Below are 15,050 nucleotides of genomic sequence, written 5' to 3'. Positions count from 1 at the left end.
GTCGTGGTTGTAGTAGATTATAGTAGAAGGTCCAAAATATTCCACAAGTTCAATTGGAGGTTTTAAATTTCCGAAGGAATCGAAATACTTAACGTGCTTATTACGTTTAACGTAAGCGACCCAATGTGTTCCAGGACCTTTTTCGTCATCAAGATTCACAATTGCGCACTCATTGCGTTGCGCATCTTGAGGTAGAGATGTACTCATAAAGACTCCCCGAAAATGCGGTATTTTACGGCAGACGTTTGATAATTGCATATTACTAGTAGGTCCAGATTTAGGAAGTCCATTTATTTTCTTTTCCTTTTCCTTTTCACTCCCTCTCCTATTCGACTGTATGGTGCGAGGTATAAACCTTGTCCCCGTCTCGCTTCCATTAAGCGATTGTGTCGATGCATTTCTTCCAATTGTTTTTTGGCTGCTTTGGTGTCGTTTACAGCCTTTGCTATACCTGCCGCACTGCCAGCTAATGCGCACACCGCACTCAGCAGCGGAAGCAATGGTAATAAACCCCCCCGTTTTGTTTTAGTAAGTGACTTTTTCCTCAATAAACCACCTCGTTTTTTCGGTACACGAATTTTTCTTGTCTTCGTACTTTTTCTAGACACTCGCAGTCCTAAGCCGAGTTTCCGATTTGTATTCATTGATGCCCAGATAGCAGTCGCTGTCGCTCGTTCACCTACGGATGAGTCACTAGCTATGATACGTTATCGTGCACGGCGTACAAGTACTTTCTCAGCATGATGACGCGAGGGCAGGTCCTTATATACTGAATATGCGATATCATGCTCACGGCAAGCATCATGCAGAGGGTTTGTTCCTCGATCACCACGTGCTAACCGTTCATGAAGGCGAGTACCTGGACCGCAATAATTGTAGCCAGGTACATGCAGCTCGAAGGGTAGTTTATTTAGCAGCTTATTGAAAAAAGTTCCACAACCATATCTCATCATGTCATTATTTCTTAACGGGTTCGTTGACACATCCAGCAATTTTTTATTGAAGGCGGTATTCCATCAAAATGATCTTGATTAGGTAAATTATAAAGTTCCGTACAGGCACGATATTGTTGCACTTCAGGATCTGCACGAATGTGCTCAGGCAATTTACACCAAACAAGTCGAATACTGTTTGGAAAGCGCTTCAATAGTAAAATTTTTGGAATGTATTCAAGCTGCTCAATAGTTAAATCCTCCAAACGTAGCACATCTAACATTAACAACGACATAATGAGAACTGATGAGATAATCTGCTTCACGCCAAAAATAGCTTGCATGATCATAGAGTTTTACAGTTATGGATTTCGTAAAGCAACCACTGCACATTCGTGTCTCCAACGCCGATCGCTTTATTGTCGGTGGGGGTTGCGGAGGAAGGAGTAAACGTCATGGATCCCTACTTCCATCTACAATTCGTAGTATAATTTGCAGACCCTCGAATTGCGGTATAACAAACGTACTACTTAGTCTCGTAGAAAGTCCTAACAGTGTGAGATTTGAAAATATTTATGTATGCTCAAATTCGCTTCAACAACCCTAGTATCAATACCTTGAACGGTTATTAAAAGGACTAAAATGTATTGGATATTTTAAATTTTCAAACAATAGTGACGTTATAAAGGTAACTGAGGCGTTACCCAATTCTATTTTCATATTTGATGATGTTGCTAACGATAAGCAGGATAATATCAGAGACTACTTCTCCATGGGTAGACATTCAAATATTGACTGCTTCTACCTATGCCAGACTTATGCTAAAATTCCTAAACACATGATTCGGGATAATGCAAATCTTCTCATAATCTTTAAGCAAGATGATACTAATTTAAAACATATTTATAACGATCATGTAAACACGGATATGTCATTTGAAAAATTCAATGAATTGTGTTCAAAGTGCTGGCACCATGATAATGGATTTCTAGTGATCGACAAGGATAGTACAATTCAAAATGGTAGATATCGGAAAGGTTTCGATGAGTATGCTAAGATTAAATAGTATACCGTTTGCTTAAGATTGTTCAGTTTAGAGCTAAGTGTCCATCAAAACACACACATCAAATGAGCGTGGAATAAACCTAGTATAAACGTGGAAATAAAAACGTGGACTGAACCTGGATTGAAAGTGGATTGAACATGGATTGAACGTTGATTGAACGTGGATTGAACGTGGATTGAACGTGGATTTAACGTGGATTGAACGTTGATTGAACGTGGAAAACATGGAAAGCAGGAAAATGGAAGAAAAGATGCTGCTTAAGAAGATTGCCGCGAAAAGTAAAGTAATTCGTGAAAAATATCGTGCACTCAAATCAGGAAGAGAAATGATGGAAACCAATTTAAATGAAACTTTTAAACCAATTGTTGAGCCATTGAAGAAGCTCACTGAACATAATGAGATGACCTTCGTGTCCCCGAAATATGAGTATAAACAGGAACCGCTACAGAAGACTACTGTAAGCGATAATTCTTTGATTATTCCATCGAAACGTAAAAGGACTTATTTCTCATCGACTCCACAACGTCAATATTTCGCAGACAACTTTAGAATTAAAATTCCAACCCCTTCATCTGATAATGATGATGATGATGAGCAAGGAAATTCACGACCTAATGAAACATTATACCTTTCTCTGGAAGAGGATGGGGATGAGGAGGAGGAGGGAGTGAAAGTGGAAAAGGATGTTAATGATTAAGCAATACCATCACCAATGCAAGCAGAAACTCCATCATCGCCATTGCTAAGATCCTTAGATTTAAATAGTTCTTTGTCAGAATATGCACCAACTGGACGTAAATATATAGAGATGTTTATGCGTAAAAATAAGGATTTAATTGATGATAATTTTGGAGTTGAACAAGATGGTAGCATTAACAAAATGAGACTTGGAAAATGTGCTTTTAAAGTAGATCGTGGAGATTTTATTATTATTGATGTGGAGTATTATCAGGGTACTATTGGTCTATTTGAATTGATCTTCATGAAAGAGCCACATGATTATACTGAAGATGATTTAAAAACATATAAGAATATTCTTTCTCAAACTAATGTACACAGAGCAGATTACAGTAGCGAGGGAAAGCTTCGTGGGAATAAGGGTCATAAATGGAAGAAAATAATTAGCCCATTATTTCCTCCAAAGAATCTTGTAAAAGGCAGCGGTTATATGTGTGTTAATGATAAACCAGTGAACTATGTACATTGGAATGATCCGAACGAATTAGTTGAACGTTTGAGACTTTTGATACCATCATCTGCTGCAGGACATACGAATCATCATAATGAGATACAATCAATAATTTAGGAGCTTCATGAAGAACGTATTATCCTATAAAAGAGATTACACTTTCCATAATTTCCCAGTTGATTGTGTTACTTCACAATGTCGATAAATAAATTTGGAGGTATTTCCACTGCCAGTAATGTGAGAAAATATTTCCGCAAAACTGAAGATGAAACATTAAAATTTGATAAACGTATGAATGCATTTAATGCTAAGGGGAATATTATTTCAAATTTAGGATTTGATGCTACTGATGAGAAATGTGCTGTGAATAGGCGTGTTCTGCTGGATAATATGAATGTGCTGTACGTGAGAACCTTAAAAATGAAATGCAAGAAAACAGTGATATTTTACGAAGTATTGCGTTAAGACTGGAAGAAACCGAGTTAAGGCTGAATGATTTTCAAGTGAAATTGAGTAATTTCATGCAGAAACATGCTGAAGATAATGCAGATTTAAAGAAATATGCATCAATTTTCATGGAGAATCAGACTAAAGAGGATGCTGAATCAAAGAAACATAATGAAGATAATGCGAAATTAAAAAAAAAGTGCTATTTTTCATGGGAAGAATCATGCTAAGGAGAATTCTTCTTGAAATAATTCGACAAAGGGTTTTATTAGGAAAAAGAAACTTTTACTACCATCAGTGCTCGTTGTACTCTTGTAAACCTAACACATACCTGAAGAGTTATGGATAGTGAAGAAAAGAAAAAATTGGTCGAAGAGCTGCATGTACCTGCAAGACGGAATTTTCAACGTAAAAGAGTTATAATACGAGGCTTCAATGAACTCTGGCAAGCAGATCTGGTTGATATGAAGAATTATACTGACGGAGGTTACCACTATATTCTCACAGTTATTGATGCATTGTCGAAATTTGGATGGGCAGTAGCACTAAAAACCAAGACTGGCAAGGAAATGACAGACGCATTTACGAAGATTCTGAAAAGTGGGAGATGTCCCAAAAATTTGCAGACAGATGATGGCAAGGAGTTTTATAATAGTGATTTCAAATCGCTTGTAAAAAAACGTAGAATAAATCATTGCTCAACATACAGCGTATTAAAAGCTACGATAGTTGAGCGCTGGAATCGCACGCTTAAGACTGAAATGTGGAAACGATTTACGTTGAATGGAAATTATAAGTGGCGAGGCATACTGCAGCGACTAATTGAAGACTACAACGCAAGAAAACATCGTACTATAGGAATGCGACCAGTTGATGTGACGCCAGATCATGCTAATATGCTCCTAACTACAGTATACAATAATATAAAGATTGTTGGCCGTGCCAAGTTCAAAGTATGTGATTTTGTACGAATCAGTAAATACAAGAATGTATTCGCAAAGGGATACACACCAAATTGGACAACTGAAATATTTGAAATTATAAAAGTGCAGAAAACAAATCCTGTTACATATTTACTTAGAGACTCTAGTGGTACTGATATATACGGAGGATTCTACGACTATGAACTTTTAAAAACTGCTAATCCTAATGTATATCTAGTGGAGAAGGTATTACGTAAAAAGGGTGATAAGGTCTTTGTGAAGTGGATAGGATTCGATAATAAATATAATTCATGGATAAATAAAGATAATATTTTGTAAAAACAATATTTATTAATAAAATTATTCAATTTAAATATAATTAATTTATTCTATAATGACCCCATGGTAGAGTCGATACAGTTCCGTGCACGATATAACGCTTATCATCGTATGGGCTGAGAGCTACTTTCCTTTGCGTAATCGAATAAACATTATGCAATTTTGAGCGAATTAAATTTTGATTGCGGACTTGTACAGTAAAATTTGTTAAACAGTCATTATAGTCCTCGAAGGTTATGTTTCTAGCAACAACGTAAGTCTTAATACCTTTAGCTTTTTTGATCATTTTATTTTGTACTTTAAATGTGTACATTTTTGATCTCAGTCCAATAAACTCTGTCATTATTTGCCCATTATTCTCATCTTTCATCTGCCCAGGGACTTTTTTATTTACTAGACGTAAATTGTACTGATTGTTGGGAGAATAATCGCTTGTATCGAATCTAGCAAGATTCTCCCTCATAATAGTGTAAATATCATCACACTCAATGCTGTATATTAGACTATCCGTATCGGTATATAACGCTTTACATCTGCTACCGAACGTAGGAAGCATATAATCATAATGAAAATCATACAAACATGTTTTCGAAATATCAAGAATGCTCATACCTACGTATATAGGCTTATCGAATTTAGCTGCTAATTTTGTTAATTCAATCGTGACCAAATTCTCACTGAATATAGTGCGACTGTGAAAATTAGGCTTAGCAATCATTGCTTCAGCACCATATTTTCCCTCCCACCTACTCACGAGTCTCACATCAACTCTATTTCTACCATTCTCCATAGTCTTACCGAACACCGCATTGTTCATTAATTTGAAACGAATTTTCTCAAACTCATTTTTAGATGCTGCACGCAAACTAGTGTTCAGATCGATATATTTACGTAACCAGGTGGACTGCTGAAATCCGAAAACGCAATGAATGTGTTTTAAGACAACACCATTACGCATACATTGCTGTAAAGCACAATAGTGTATAACATAGCGCTCCTTATTTTCTAAAGTTGCAAGCAGCTTCTTCTGACGTGTACCCGGTGGTGCATCACGTACGGGACAAAATGGAAGGTCGGAATGTTTATCGTGAAGCATGCTTGGATACTCTAAGTCAACCTCTAAAATATAACCCTCGAGCGAATCTATCGGTATATTAGAGATAACCAAATTATTAACATTTTCAATCCAGCGAAATCCGTGAGTAGGTAGCGGTTGAGACATTGCTCACCCATACAAATTATTTACATCGTAGTACATTAAATACTTAAAAGGTTCCTCGGGATTGTAGTTTTGCATGTACCGATTGTTAGCCTTTTCATAGCGGTGCGAGCATTGGCTTAAACCACCACGTATGCCCCGTTCTACGAAAAGCAGCATTTCTACGTCAGTGAAAAGTTCTAATCTTATTCCTGTATGTCTGAGGATTGCATCCCAAGTGAAGCCTGGGAGTGTATAATAATGAGCAGGATCCAAATTATAAGTTTGCATGCAGCTATCACGAAAATTTTCGAAAACGTCAGCCAACAATAGTACATCAGTTTTCAAATAGAGATCGCTATACTCCCCAAGTGTTCGTATTTGAAATTTGGTCCATACCTCCTTAGCGTGATTATACGCACCCTCACTAATATCACTATCGGATAATCTATTATAGAATATCTCGCGTGGAGGTAAAGCAGTTTCTTCCAGACGGTTCAGACTATCTATGTAATCGTAAGGAAAAATACCTTTCCTTGTCAGAAGGTTAAATTGTTCTATGTTTAAATATGAGAATTCTGACTCTAAATTTTTTAACTGTGATCTCGTTAAATATGAACTCAATTTGTCTAAACTAGATGCCATAAATTTGAAAGAATCGATAAACCTTAGTTGTATATTATATTTACGGATGAATTTAGTGAATGAAATATACTTCTCCTTATGTACAAGTAACAGGTGTACTGAACCTTCATACAAGTTAGCGATTGTACCGAAAATAAAATGTGCATCATAACCTGATAAATTATGAAAAATTACTGGTATTACATGTGGATCTTTAAAGTTTAAATTACAATTATTATGAGCAGGTCCCCTATATTTACCAGTTAAATGATCATGATCGCGAACACGTATTTGATCTGGAAGAAATGGCTTTTTACATATATGACAGTTGGGCTCAGTATAATGCCTTGAATTTTCACTAATACTTAGCATTCTCATAGGCACTACAGTCTTTAGTTTTTCGCTCGCTATGCTAGCAATTTTATCGAGTTCTCGCACAAACCATTCTATACACTCGAGTCCACGATATGATTTGTAAATTGAGAGCGATGAATCACGAACGCTTTTAAAATAATAACCTATACTAAAAGGTATGTGTTTTTGATAAATACCAATATCGTCATCCGTTTGCTCAACTTTTTCAAGCAAGCATTCAATGTCAGCGTATATGACAAATGGCACCCTCTCACTGTTCTTCATGTTATTGAAGGAAACCCAACGGTCCTTGTCAGGTAGCACAATTCTGATGTTTTTATTGAGTTGCGCACAATCACGTTCATGCGATTTTAGTTTCTCATCATTGTGGAAATAGTGTAAGCAACTATAGGAGGGAAAAAGTAATATTAGAATATAGAAGCAGTAATTATATATATATATATATATATATATAGTAAAACATACCGATCACAAATAAGATGAGAGCGTTTTCCTCTAGTAAGCTGTCCATTTAGCAGTCTGGAAAGGTTCCTGATGCATATAAAATGTGCTGCTGCTCCTTGATGCTCGAGAAGAAGAAGAAGATTAGAGTGTCTGGTCCTCTTGCATTTTGTTAATTGTAGAGGTGCTATGATTGTATTCTCATTCGTCTCAGTCTCTTCCACCATAGTAAAAATATTAATAGAGACATCATTATCTTCCTCAAATTTCGGAATCTGTTTTAATGTAGTCGGAAACGTTATACTTCTAACATCGAAAACAGTTTTAAAATGAGGATATGAAGATTTTTGTTGTGGATGAGTATTCGGTTTTGCCGGATAGAGTGCAGCCGTTACAGCCCATGCAAAACATGTATTATCATCACTGTGTATGTTTATCACAGCCTGTTTATTCTTAATAGATTCTGGAAGCTGGATGGCACTACCTATATGCAGCGGGTTATAATAATTTATATTTATAATTAAATTTAGAATTTTTTCCAACGCCCATCCACTATCACGCTCTTGAAACTCACTCAATTCTTTTAGAATTTTGTTTATTATATTTGTATTGTACCATTAACTAAAACTATCATTTTTGTATAACACTGCATTGCGGGTTGAGATATGTTTAATATCACTTATCTCTTTACAAATAAATTGTCCGTTAAAGATGCAATTTATCTTAACTGCGTTCACGTTATTAAACACTTTTTCTGTGTAGGTCTGTACTAAGTCTTTTGCACCTGTTAGAAAATCACGTGGTTCTATATAATTATAATTTACAACCATTCCGCTACATATTCGAGATTTAAATGAAGACTCGAGATCTTTCCAAATAAGCTTTCTCACTCCAATTGATTTCTTATTTTTTGGCACATGCAGAAGTAGACGCTGGATAGATGTTATTTCAGTCAGATTTTTGTGTACTGTATCGGGAGCTGCAGATCTATTAGCATCTCTTAAACTTCGAATATAATCACGACACTTGCGTACCCACTCATGATAATTATGCTGATTTCCTAAATCAGGATTCTTGAGAGCATGATTCAAACAATAACTCTTATCCTTAGCTGCTCTAAGTAGAAGACACTGTATTTGTGCAATTTCTGCAAAATTTTTCTGCAGCGTGCCTATAGGTGCGTTGCGATTAGAGATTCTGAGTTTATGAATATATTCACGACACTCGCGTACCCACTCGCGATATTCTTTTTGCGTTTTCAAAACTCTATTTCGTAGAGACATCTTTTGTTCTTTTCTTCGAGAGGACTAATCAGGAACTGAGGAAAGTGGGTGGGAAACTGAGCTCACTTTAGATAAAGGATCTCTGAAACACTTCAGGGGGTAAGAGAACATTGAGGACAGGTAACGACATGTTAGAAAATAGATGCAAGCGTTTTTCAGTTATACATATATTCCAGATTTTTGCTCATACATATATTTCATATAATAGACATTTTTTAAGGCACATTCACCTTCATGATTCAAACATGCTGGAAGATGTGAATTATGCAAGCTATCTTCTAAATCATAATCCCCCCACATAAAATTATCTACATTAGTTATTTCTAAATTACAAATATCTCTTAACCAATTTGTATTTTCAATTCCTTTCACAAAAATATCATCCTCATCATCATAGATATACTTCCTTATAATATCTTTATATTTATAGTAGGGTGAGTAGCCATCCGCCCAATTTAAGCCGTGATAATTTAGAAAGAACCAGCTAAAAAGAAACATTATATTAAACAAAAATAATATATATTTTTTCTTTTTCATATACTTACTCTGTCCGCTTTCGCTCCTCTTCACTTAGCCATGAATATGAATAGGGAGGCGAAAATAAAATATGGAACACTTTTTGTTCTTGTACAACAGTAAATTCTTTGATTATAAATGACTTATCCGTCAAACGGAATCCTTGAAAATCAAGGAACGTTGGTGCCATTATGCCTACGTTTTTTATACTAAAATAATTCTATTTAAATATGCATGTTTCATGAAAATTTCCCCCTCTCTTCAACCTAATTGTTCTTCATCCCTCCTACTATCCTCACCATAGGTCAAAACTATCTCCCACTATACGTAGCATAGGTCATAAATATTCTCTTGAGGACCAATGATGTTTCCGTTCTTCGAAGAGTGGCAGGTCAGTCATTTCCCCACCGTAGGACAAACGTTTTGTCAACCCTTAAAGCATCTTAGAATTACCACCCACTACATGTAGCATAGGGCAGAAAATATTCTCTCTTAGAGTCAATGACGTTTCCGTTCTTCTTCTAAGAAGAGTAGTATAGGCATCTTCCTACCGTAGATTATACTGGAACTAGCAATTAACTCAACCTAGTTTATCTGTGTAGCAGAGTCGGAAATAGTTAGGCTACGTAAGGTAACTAACCATCGACTTCGAAGGGTGAAAAAACCTTCCCTCAACTAGGGCCCCGTAGGATAACTAACCAACGGTACCATAGGGTGAAAAATACCCCCTCCCTAATCAAACTCGGTCCCACTATAAGACCTTCCAACTGTGACATAGGATGAAAAATACCCCCACCCTCCCTAACCAAACTCGATCCCACTATAAGACCCTTTCCTTCCTCATCCCCACCACTACCATACTAAGAGAGCTTATTCCCACCCATCCCCCTTCCACACCACAAAACAGCTTCCCGCACTCCCTGTCATCGGAACCGCATTTCTCCTCTACTTCCGCTAAATCTTGCGTGCCATATTCATTATTCTTTTTCACCTTCTCCTCCTCCTCCTCCTCATCATCATCATCTTCCAGAGAAAGGTACTGTGTTTCGTGCGACTGTGAATATTCCTGCTCATCATCCGATGAATGATCTTGAAAGTTAATTCTGGAGCTGCGTATGAAATCTTTCCGCTGTGGAGTCGATGTGAGATAAGACTTTCTTCGTTTCATCGGAATTATGAAAGATTCCTCGTGTGAGATAGATCTCTTTATAGGTTCCATTTTCATCTCATGTTTCGGTGCAACAAAAATTGCTTGATTATTTTTGGTGAGCTTCTTTAATGGTTCAACTATTGATTTAAAAGTTTCATTTAAACTGTCTTCCATCATTACTCTGTCTGATTTGAGTGCGCGATATTTTTGACGAATTACTTCACTTGCTTCAGCAATATTCTTTAGAAGCTTTTTCTCCTTCATTTTGTAAAGCTATTCTCTATTCAATATATAGACTTGTTCAACGTTCAAGGTTAAACTAACATTTTTGACCATTAACATCACTCTTTAATCACAGCATATTTATTTTAAACCCTTTCGATATCGTCCATTTTGCATTGCACTGTCTTTATCAATTACTAAAAATCTATAATAACGCTTCCAACAATTTGAACACAATTCACAAAATTTTTCAAACGCCATATCTGTATTTACATGTTTGTTATATATATGTTTTAGGTTAGTTCCAACTTGTTTAATAATAATTAAAAAATTTGCATTATCACTTATTAGATGTTTTGGTATCTTTGCATAAGTCTGACAAAGATAAAAGCAATCAATCTTAGAATGTCTACCCATGGAGAAGTAGTCTCTTATATTGTCTTGCTTATCGGTTGCAACATCATCAAATATGAAAATTGAATTTGGCAGTGCTTCAGCTACTTTTATAACCTCACTGTTATTAGCAAATTGGAAATAACTCATTTCTTCATTGTCCGATAATAGTCGCTCCAAGTATCGATATTTTGGTTGCTGCAACGATTTTGAATAAACGTTGTAACGTTACGTTCCCGCAGCGTTACAATAGCTGCCATCTAGCGCTTTGCTAATCTCAAGCGCTAGATAGGCGGGTCGGTAGTATGCAATTTGACCCAAAAAATTTTTAGGAAGCGGTAGCTGCTCTATAGAGTTCTGGCAACATGGAGAAATCTGGGGAAATTAAACCGGAAGTTGCACAGTAAATATGAGCAGAATATTATGTTGTGTTTTTAAAGTGCTTTAAATAGTAAATAAAAGGTTAGAAGAAATTGATATAGCAGAAAATATGACCCAAGCAACAAAACAGCATGAAATTAACATTTTTAAGATAAGAATTTATATTATTTATTGCGAACTCTTATGTTTAGTAGAATACAATACTTTGTGTAAAATTTTTAGGTTTTAGATGGTAGTATAATGAAGGCAGAAAGGACGAATAAGAGAATACGATGCAGAATGTGGATTTTCCCTGTGGTTAATTAGATGGACTGGCATGAGGTTTTCGTCAACCTATTGTTAAATGTGGTTTGTTTACTATAGAAAAGTTTCGCCAGGTATCTATTAACCAATTAATAAGTAGAATACTATGCATGCAGCATGTATATTTAATTTTCCCACCGACTTGCATTCTTAAGTCTGATTGTTTCCTGTATGATTTATTACATACATGCTCCATGAATATTATGTGATTCCTCCTGCACTCACAAGTGTAATCATGTATGTATTTTTTATGGTAAGAGCAGGTTTTTCAGTATTCATTACATTACACCGTTATATTAAATATTACAAACAGCTCATTAACATTATAATAAGAATCGTCATACATTTGTATTGTTGCAGATTTATTTGATCATTTTAAGAATGCAGACTATTCACAAATAATCAGAAGCAGAACTATGATTACCTAACCACATTCTATGATAACTTCCAACTTATCGTACTGTACTTTTGTGTTTGGATAAGCATCAGGAGTAGAATGATTTCAACGTAACCACTTCTTATAATAACTTTACCTTCCACGCTACACTTTTGTACTTCAATGTGCTGTTAGTTGGATATTCTATTGTTATACATGACTTTAGCCGCAGTACTTGTAGTGTAAGTAGTAAAACTTCTTTATGATTTTCCATGTACTGATAATTTATAAAGTTATGATAATAATGATTTCAGTGAACATGTAAAATTTCTTTGGCTTAAGCTATAACTTTTATTAGCAAGTAAATAAAAAGTAAACTTTCCATTAATTATGCTATGCATATACCTACCACTTGTCAAATACTTTTCTTTTATAAGCTTTAAAGTATTTTTTGTACTCTTGCTTCAACGTATGGACAGAATCAAGTTGTCGCATTCTGAAACTAAAATTTAACTAAGAAATGATAGCTTTGTTTAATCTGCTTTTATACAAAAGGAAAACCATAAGAATGAAAATATATTTACCTTAATCGTAGAACATTTTTTTTATTCTGTATCCTATTTGCATTTATGAACTTATTGAAATGTTTCAATATTTCAGAAACAGCCTTAACATTATCAAGTTTCTGCCATCAAAAACATGGAGAAAAGTAGCTATTATCAGAGTATACTGGTGAAATGTAGGAGTTCGATAACTAATGGTGTTAAATGAAACGAAGAGTAAACTGGCAGCTATGACGAGGAGCCAAGAAAAATGAAGTAAATAGACAAGAAATAATTTGCATGTGGATTAAATGAAGAGAGAAGAATGTCATGTACAAATTAGAAGAATCAAAGAAATATGAAGTTAAGGCAAATAGTGAGGAGGCTTTGAGAAGATGGACAAACAGAGCAATTGGATTTAAAGTGACAGTAGTAAAGAAAATAAGGAGCTGATGAAGAAAGTAGTTATAAGAGTGGTATAAGGGTAGATGAAGGAGGACTAAGGAGGAATCAATAAAAAACATGTGGGTTAGTTCAGATGAGAGCAATAGTAGTGCAGATGTATAAAAATGAAATAAGTGAGCGTTAATAGAAAATGGTAAGAAGGAAAGGGTATTGTATTAACTAAATCTAGTCAGCCAGAAAGAAAAACTGCGGTATTTTTAAATTCAAAATGAGATTAATGAAAAACAAATCAATTATAAGGAATCAAATTGTGAAGTAACAAGAAAAGCAAATTGATAATAAAGGAAGAGCAAGGAAGATCTTATTTTTAGAGGACAAGCAATCATCAGTAGCATGCGAAATGTAAGTTTTGTGAGACATAACAGAAAGGGATAGGCTGAGAAATTATTAAGACCCTAATAAGTAAGAAATTTTATCTTAGATCAGAAAACTTGAAAAGGGTTAATAACGAAACAGTGGAGGGAATTAGTAGCATGTTATGAAAGTTAAAGAAAACATTAAATGAGAAGAGTCTGGAAACACTAGTGTTTTTGAATACGGCAGAAGGGAGAAGAAAGGATAAAGGTTTTAGCGGTTAAGAATGAAAGATTATGATAATGTTGCCATTTCATGATAAAAGGAAAGAAATTAACATAGGGTGATGAGAAGCTTGGCAACGGGATACAAATGAGGGATGTAATTGAGTAAATAGATAGTAGAAGGAAGGGAGAAAAAAGGGTGAAATGATGTTAGGGTACAGAGAAAACATGTACGAAGATATAGTGAGACAGATGAGAAAGAAAATGTTAAGGAGAAATGATATAGGAAATGAAATGAGTGTGCGATATCATAGTTATACCAAAACACTAAAAAAATAAGTTACATTTTTGAATAATTATGTTAAATCTAGATCTGTGGATATATCCTTCAGAGTAATAATATATTATTAAATTGGAACATTTATGAAATTTACTTGATAATCATTGTATACTCTTTTTCAATATTACCCAATGAATTTGTAACAATAAAATCTCCGATCTTCGATAATTACATAATGAAAAAAATAAAAATCGTTTTTTGTTTTCATGTTTAGGCCATAACTCTTAATATTTGAATGTCATTAACTATAATGGATGAAAATAAAAAGAAAATGTCCAGTGCATCATATCCCGACGGATATATTTATTATAGAAAACATTTTTACAAAAAAAAGGATGGTAATACTGTTATGTAAGTAAATTAAATTAAATAATGTTTAGGCTTTAAGATTTACTTATTTATATTTGTAACCCAACCTCTGCGCCTAATAACAAGATAGATTTCATCACATATATAAAGTATAATTATTTTCATGTATGATTAATTATAATTGTTTGAAATTACATACACCAAATTTCTGGATAGATACTTGAGATGTGAAAATAAAAAATGTATTGGAACAGCGCAAATAATTAATTGTAATTTTGCAAACAAAAAACCTCATAATCATGAAAAACCTGCAAAATTAAAGAATATGCTGCAGTTTAAACACAAATTACTAAAAGCAACCAAATCAGGATTGGGCACAACAAAAAATATTTATGATTCTGTGGCAATAAAGTAAATTTAAATAATATATATCTATTCTGCATGTTTTTTATAATTAATTTATGTCAATGCAGGTATCCTTCCTTAGCAGCAAATATACCATATAAAAAAATTCAGTGAGCAATGCATAATTGGAAAATGCACAAAACTACTAAAAATCCTAAAAATATACAAGAGATTGGAAGTATTTTTAATAGCATAGAGTGGCAAAATCTTTTAAAATATAAGGCGAATAAGCAGAAACATAAAATTAGTGTTTATCAATATGAGCACAACAATAAAAACGTGTCTATTTTTTTTACGGATAAAAAATTAGTAT

The sequence above is a fragment of the Prorops nasuta genome, unplaced genomic scaffold (genome assembly GCF_024137725.1).
Source record: "Prorops nasuta isolate Cenicafe-Biocafe unplaced genomic scaffold, Cenicafe_Pnas_1.2 PNAS00007, whole genome shotgun sequence".
NCBI lineage: Eukaryota > Metazoa > Arthropoda > Insecta > Hymenoptera > Bethylidae > Prorops > Prorops nasuta.
Note: the sequence above shows the minus strand (reverse complement) of the source record.